At 34.1% G+C, this 7387-nt stretch overlaps 1 non-coding gene across 1 annotated transcript; it reads left to right on the top strand.

Annotated features, from left to right (window-relative positions):
* Positions 1 to 5420: 5420 nt before the first annotated feature.
* Trnal-uaa lies at positions 5421 to 5504 on the top strand. The gene has a single exon. It is a non-coding gene; the product is annotated as a tRNA-Leu (tRNA).
* The last annotated feature ends 1883 nt before the right edge of the window (positions 5505 to 7387 follow it).

Below are 7387 nucleotides of genomic sequence, written 5' to 3'. Positions count from 1 at the left end.
GCAAGCCTGTCTCGTCATTTAAAACGTTAAAACAACTTGACCAATAGTTTCAAAATACCGTGTCGTATATTCTATTTGAATCCATAAAATAATCTGTGTAAGGATCATCTCTATTCTACCGATAAATGGCGCGATAATAGAGCAGTGTATTGTTTAAAAACGACTATCGACGTCCACAGTTTGGCAACACTCCATCTACATAAATATTATTTAAATGAAGTATTAGCCCGTATAATTTTATACGTCAGAGGTTTGATTAATAATAATAATATAATAATATCAGCCCTGTATTATATACTTACCCACTGCTGAGCACGGGCCTCCTCTACTACTGAGAGGGATTAGGCCTTAGTCCACCACGCTGGCCTAGTGCGGATTGGTAGTACTTTGCACACCCTCGAAATTCCTATAGAGAATTTCTCAGGTATGCAGGTTTCCTCACGATGTTTTCCTTCACCGTTAAAGCAAGCGATAATTCACAAAGAATACACACATAATTTTTTAGAAAAATCAGAGGTGTGTTCCCTTGGGATTTGAACCTGCGGACATTCGTCTCGGCATTCCGTTCCACAACCAACTAGGCTATCGCCGCTTTTTTTTAGAGGTTTGATTAGTATAACATTTTTTTTTATTATAATACTAATACTATTTAGTAGTAGTAGTATATGTGTTGTAATATATCCAATGAATAAATTTAATCTGATTGAAAAATCACTTCTCAGTCAGGTAATAATTTATTTGATGAATATCTTTTATTAGATTATTGAAAAATCAGCCTCGTTTATAATATAATTCTATCTAAAAAACACATAAATATTATTTAAAAAGTAACGTTCCAATTTCAAATAAATTTGGCATGTCACAAATCCATGTGACGTCACGGCTGTCGGAACATGATTAGTACGAGCAAACAGCTGTCCGTCATACTTGTCAGTCTTGTATGAAGCTTGTTTACATAAGGTCACAAAACTTGACTGGGTTTTGTAGCAAAATTCAAATATCGAATGGTTTTGTATCGGCAAAGTATACTGCACCTTATGATAAGTGCAGTAAGTTCACCCATCGAGTGACATTGATTTATGGCAGCTTCTCTTATTAGTTTCGAAAATATTTGTAAGTTGCCCAATATTGAACTATTCACGCCACATAGCCATACAGTATATCTATTACATTATAGGACGAATTATTACAGTAGGTATTGCTCGCGTCTTCGCCCGCAAATGTTTCCCGCTACAAGTGTCTAAAACACAGTACGATACTACCGCCATCTATTTCAAAATCATATTAAAAAAACACTATTCCTCATTGGAGCAAATTGCCGTGATAAAAGGTAACCTATGTGTTAATCTAGGACATGGTCAACCAGAGTGACAAATTTCATGTAAATTCGTTCAATTGTTCTGCGTTTATTTTCAATAAACAATTTTTTTTACAATCTTTCACGTGTATAATATTAATAACATAGTGACTATATTAACTAGATCTCTGCTTACCCTTGCAATGACGATTTAAAATGTTAAGTAAATTGGTCATGCAAAAACATATTCGGTCATTTGCACGCAATTTGCATTTCTTTGTAATGGGAAACCGATGGAAACAAAATTACAAAACATGTTATTTTTTTTCAACAAACAATAATGGGATGGTTTAATTTATAAGCGAAGCGGTTACAGTCTTCTGTGTTTTTTCCTTGTATGTAATTATAATAGACAGCAGAGTGAAGAGCGACATTTTCCGAAAGGGATCCCGGTATAATTTGAACGGGCTAATAATATGCATAAATTAGATTTGTAAATTGTTCTAATATTTAAATTTTATATCAAAATAACGAAAGTGCAGCATGCTGGAATCAGGTTATGTGGACCCGTCGCCAATCATAGGCAACTGCTATTTTAGTGTGTGGAATATATTAATGAATATGGCTTATATATTTGACATTTTACAAAGCGGTGTTACCTGAGTAGGTGGTATGGACCTTATAATTTTTTTTATGTCAACTATAAGCGACTAGAATTGGAATGTTAACATATTTTTAGCTTATTATGTATTTTATTATAGACTAGTATCTAGGTATATCTAGACGAGATTACTGCATTGTATAGTCTGTACTCATAAATATTACTTATATTTTACAAAATGCGTTAGACGTCATGCGCTTTTTTTTATATAGTAGAGGTTTAATACGCTCATTTTTGTTCGTTCGTTCGTTATGTTAGTTATAGACTCCACGTTGACATTAATTATTTCATCATAGAAAATGTTATATCATTACCCGGTTTAGGATTTAACCCAAAATTTAATAACGACTGTCATGTCATAAAACAAGGCCACAGAGACAATCTGCATGCCTAAAATACCGAAAACAAAAACTACAAAATAGTAGTCTTTGATCAACAAATAATAAAGTTCAAATCGCTCCCTCCTCTCTCCTGTACCTCAAATCTCATCCCATAACACGCTCCCCTGAATCCGAACGACGTGTTAAAAAAATTGTATTCTTTTTATAGTGTATAAAGTACATTAACTGGGAACTTTACTGAGACGGCTCATTACCGCCCGCTTTGTGACGTAATCGGTTTGGTTAAATTTTCGCTTTGGCAACTAGATGGACTACTGTTTGATAAGGGGAATGATTGTATAGTGATTTCTTATGTTACGCGAATGTTAGACATTGAAAAAAAACTGTTTTGCGAGTTTATCGCGATTTTTGTATTATATTTTTTCGAAGATATTTCGAAGATTGCAAATTTGGTTGTCACGGGACGGACTGAGTTGGTCATCCGAAATATCAAAGTTACAATATCTAGCTACATTATACAGCATTTTACATTTTTTTTTTGCTGTTGACGGTCCGATCTACGCTGAATGAGCTCACAGTGTCTTGAAGTCTAGTAGCCCATCTTTTGGGTTCTGATTTAATGAAATGTAGAATAGGATCTCAGGCTTGTGCACGCTTCCAACCATATTTTCTATTGAAATTCGAATGCTTTTTAATTTTAATAGCCTCGCAAACCTTGCTAGTTAAGAATCGGTGTTCTTTGGCAACGATTTGTGGCTTGTCTAGTCGCTGTTAATGATAGGAGCCTTCTTTAGAGTGTCCAGCAACTGATGGAATGAGTGTCTCATTTTTATTATTACAGTATATTTTACTGAGTAATCAGGACTCCGAGAGCGGACTATATGGCCGCTGCGCTAACTCGACCTCTTTGGGTGTCAATCGCCTTGAGGAAACCAGTCTGTTAAACTGGTCTAATTTGAAGTGTCAAGCAAAGTAATAGATGAACAAGTGAATGGTGAATGGTTGACTGAATTCTGAGGCTTTGGATGTGATTGTGGTTTACCAGCATGAATGTTTTTGAAAAGGTCTGCGAGTTGCCTTAGATTAGACTTTGAAGGCCAAATGGGAAAATGCTATATGATATTCTGAGAAGAAAACAATCTTAGTGAACTTGCTTATATACCTTTGCCTACCTCTTTAGTGCAAATCGACGTACCGCGCTTTGGTTTTTAAATTGAAAATGAACATAAAGTCTTTTTAATCAGAATTGAATTCAGGATCTCGCTGTTTTCACAGTACACACTCACTAAATTATCAAAAATACGTTTTTGGACTAGATTATTAATTAAAAATACACGATCGATAGTTACACGTAATGATATTTTAAAATACAATTTATTAATTGATATTGCGCGCTATCATTATACGTAATTTCAACATTCTGTATTTATTATACAAAGTATTAACATTAATTTCAATTGATAAACATATTGCACTCACATTGTGAGGTTGTGACTTAACAAATACTTATTGAAATATTCAAATTATATTTAATTAATATCAGGGTTACTATTCCATAAATCAAGTTTTAAAAATTAATAATAAAACGCACACACGCAACCACATTACACCCTGGGAGTAATTAAAGCGAATATTTCCTTTAAAAAACTAGGTAAGGCTCGCTTTTTTTCAGTAATTGGAGGTGTTTCAACTAGACCATTAAGACTTAATTCTATGTGTAACGACGTAAAAGAACAAGGAGCGCTACCGGAGATCGTTTCTTTGTAAACATACGTACGTCTGTTGCGCGTTTGAGCGCTGCGTTTTTGTAGCCGCTTTTGGAATTGAGCAATGTTAATATGATTTACTAGCTTTGCCCGCAGCTCCATCCGCGTGGTAAAGATTTCTCGAATAAATTTTCCCGTGTTAAAAGTAGTCTATAGCACTCAGAAGTAATGTAGTTTCCTATTAGCGGAAGTAATTCTATTAGTCAAAATAGTTTTTTTTTTATTTTTAAGATTCATTTCGCTAAATTCAAATAAACAAACGATTTAGCTTTATATATTAGTAATGTATGTATATTCATTTAACTGTGGTTAATTTACAATATTCAATTTAGTAAAGTTGTGATAATTAATGGAATTGCCTCAGTCATTAATGTTCATGTAAGACCGTAACTGTATTGTATTTGATGTTTGTTCTTGTTGTGTTTTTGTGTTCAATGACCTAAAAATGAAATTATTATTTGAAAAAGCGCTCCAAAATTGGCAATTTTCCAGCCCTTGTAAACTACACCTAAAAATGAAATTTGAATTTGAGAAAGCGCTCTAAAATTAGAAATTTCCCAGTCCTTGTAAACTACTAAACTAAAGCTAGCGGTAAAACAAAAACGCAGCGTCATCCGCCAACTATCGTCCCGTACATTACCATGTTATTCGACGGGCTGAATCGTCGTGGGGCAATTCTTTTAATTGCCCCACGTCTCGGGGGCAAAGCCGAGGGGGCGAAGAGGGGCGTAGGGGCGTTGGAAATTGGACCCATTTAAAGTTTTTCGATTTGCCGTTTACAAACGTGTCTAGATGTTGGTTTAGTCTAGGATTTTGAGCTTAGAAACTTTGCAATTTTTATTTATAACGTTTGTACTGAATGGTGTCGGAGTTTCAATTTACGTCCAGGTAGATTTGTATAAAATAAATATTAAAGAACACCAAAATCTCAGTGGAATACAGTGAAAACCTGTTAGGACATTGAAGGGATCACCTAATCTGGACTCTATATCAGATATTATATAATAGTTATTAACTAAACGTACTCATTTATATACACGTATATGCGGAGACCTCGTCATTTAGTGATTATTACCGATGCTCTGTCATAACCAATGCTATTACCAGTTTCTACTATATATTACCATCACTATTAGATATAAGATTAAGCGTAGGCCCTCATAAGGAGTGAATTACCTAATATCAGGAAGCTTTAGATATTTTCTATCTTACAATTGAGACGATTTGCGAACTTGTACCTCAAATAAGGTCTGGATTCAGGACTGTTATTGTTTTGTATTTATTAATGGACTGAACTAACCGAATATGATGGTGATTTGCAGTTACAGTACCTTAAAATCGGCGAAGCCTTCATCGTCAGGTTGGCCGAGTGGTCTAAGGCGCCAGATTTAAGCTCTGGTTCCCGAGAGGGAGCGTGGGTTCGAACCCCACACCTGACAAAAATCCTTTAAAATTTTTTTTGTGTTCCAACGGATATTGAAATTAAATTATAAAGAATTTATAAAAAATTTGGTCTTTTTTTTTCATATCTTTAATTTTCGCTTTTTGGTTAGTGTTCTCTTGAAGCAATACTTATATTTTCATTATATAATTTTCGCCTTTTGGTTAGTGTTCTCTTGAAGATATACTTATATTTTCATTATATTATGCAGCCTCTGATCTAGTAGCAAAGTAGGTTGTGGGTCCAAATCTCAGATTGTACATAACTTGTAGGCTTTTATAACATTTCACACTAAATTTCCATATTGAAATTAGGCAGATTCAAATCGACAAAATGCCTTAAAAGTGTGTCGAACTATATTAGAATCATATAAGCATGACAATATTACTTTTCTCCAAGACTCGTCAATGCGCTTACTCAGACGGCGTTAACTGCCCGAGTTAATTAACGCTTCCTTGCGAAGATGCAGTGTATTTTCTATCTGGTCTTGCTTTATACAATTTACTAGATTTAACGCTCAATAATTGCCGACCGCCATGCCAATAAACGATGGTAACCAGTGCTCGATAAATCACTGTTTTACCAAGTGCTTTTAATGTTAAATTATTTGGTAATACAAGAAATAGAACACCTATTACGTAAGCATTGAATATTACATACTGGCTTAAGGTTTTAACCATCGGATAATTTCGCTTCCTAGAGAATATTGAATGAAGCTAACTATTTTACGGATTTTATCGCGGTATTTCTGCATCTGTATCTCGATGTGTAATTTTTACTGATGATTACTTACCTGAAATCGTGAGCAGTCATAGCCTAGTTGGGCGTGGTACGGAGTGGAGAAATTCAAAACACAAGGGCATGCACCTCTGACTTGCTAATGATATGTGTGTATTCTGTTTGAGTTATCGCTTACTTTAATGGTAAAGAAAACTTATTGAAGTTATCTGAATATCTGAAGAGGTATCTATAATAAGTGAGAAGGTACGCGAAATCCATCAACCCCGGTGGGCCAGCATGGTGGACTAAGACCATCATGCTCTTTATAAATTCATTGAAATTAACCAGATATTAGCTAATGAACAAAAAGGTTTCCGGAAGGATAAATCTATAAATATGGCAATTTTCAATCTCCTATCTCCTATATTAAATAATATGGACCAAAGAAATCCTATTTGTGCTATATTTATGGATATGCAAAAAACATTTGATTTTGTTGACCATAACACACATATAAAAAACTAGAAGCTTATGGAATCAGAGGTAATATTTGACAATTAATACTATCTTATTTGAGTGACCGAATTCAGTATACCTAAATAACACATATTTCTCTTAATCAGCCAAGGAAATTAAATTTAGATCTAAATGCCGCAAAATTAAATTCGGTGTTCCACAAGGAAGCGTATTAGGTCCTTTACTATTTCTATTATATATAAATTACCTCCCCAGGCACATAAGTCATCAGATGGTGTTGTTCGCAGACGATAGTACGGTTTTAATTAATTGCAATAATCCTTGTGCCTTCGAAAACGACATAAATAATGCACTAAATAAATAAATAATGACATAAATAATGAAATTATCGAATGGCTTATAGTTAACAATCTTTTAATGAACATAGAAAAAACTAAAGTTATGTTCTTTTCCCAACGAATAAAGTCACCTGGTCATGTTGTTAATTATAAGGGTAATATTGTTGAAGAAACAACTTCAACCAAATTCTTGGGCCTTCATTTAGACAGGGATATGTCATGGCAAACTCAAATTCAAATTCAAATTTTTTAATTCATGATATCGGGTAAATAGGTACATTGGTCTTAAGTAATTACGATAGAGTTCGCCGACATCTGCTTTCGTAGCATATAAATGTTTGGAAAA

Source organism: Manduca sexta, unplaced genomic scaffold (assembly GCF_014839805.1).
Source record: "Manduca sexta isolate Smith_Timp_Sample1 unplaced genomic scaffold, JHU_Msex_v1.0 HiC_scaffold_2297, whole genome shotgun sequence".
Classification (NCBI taxonomy): Eukaryota; Metazoa; Arthropoda; class Insecta; order Lepidoptera; family Sphingidae; genus Manduca; species Manduca sexta.
This window is presented reverse-complemented; position numbering and strand designations above follow the sequence as displayed.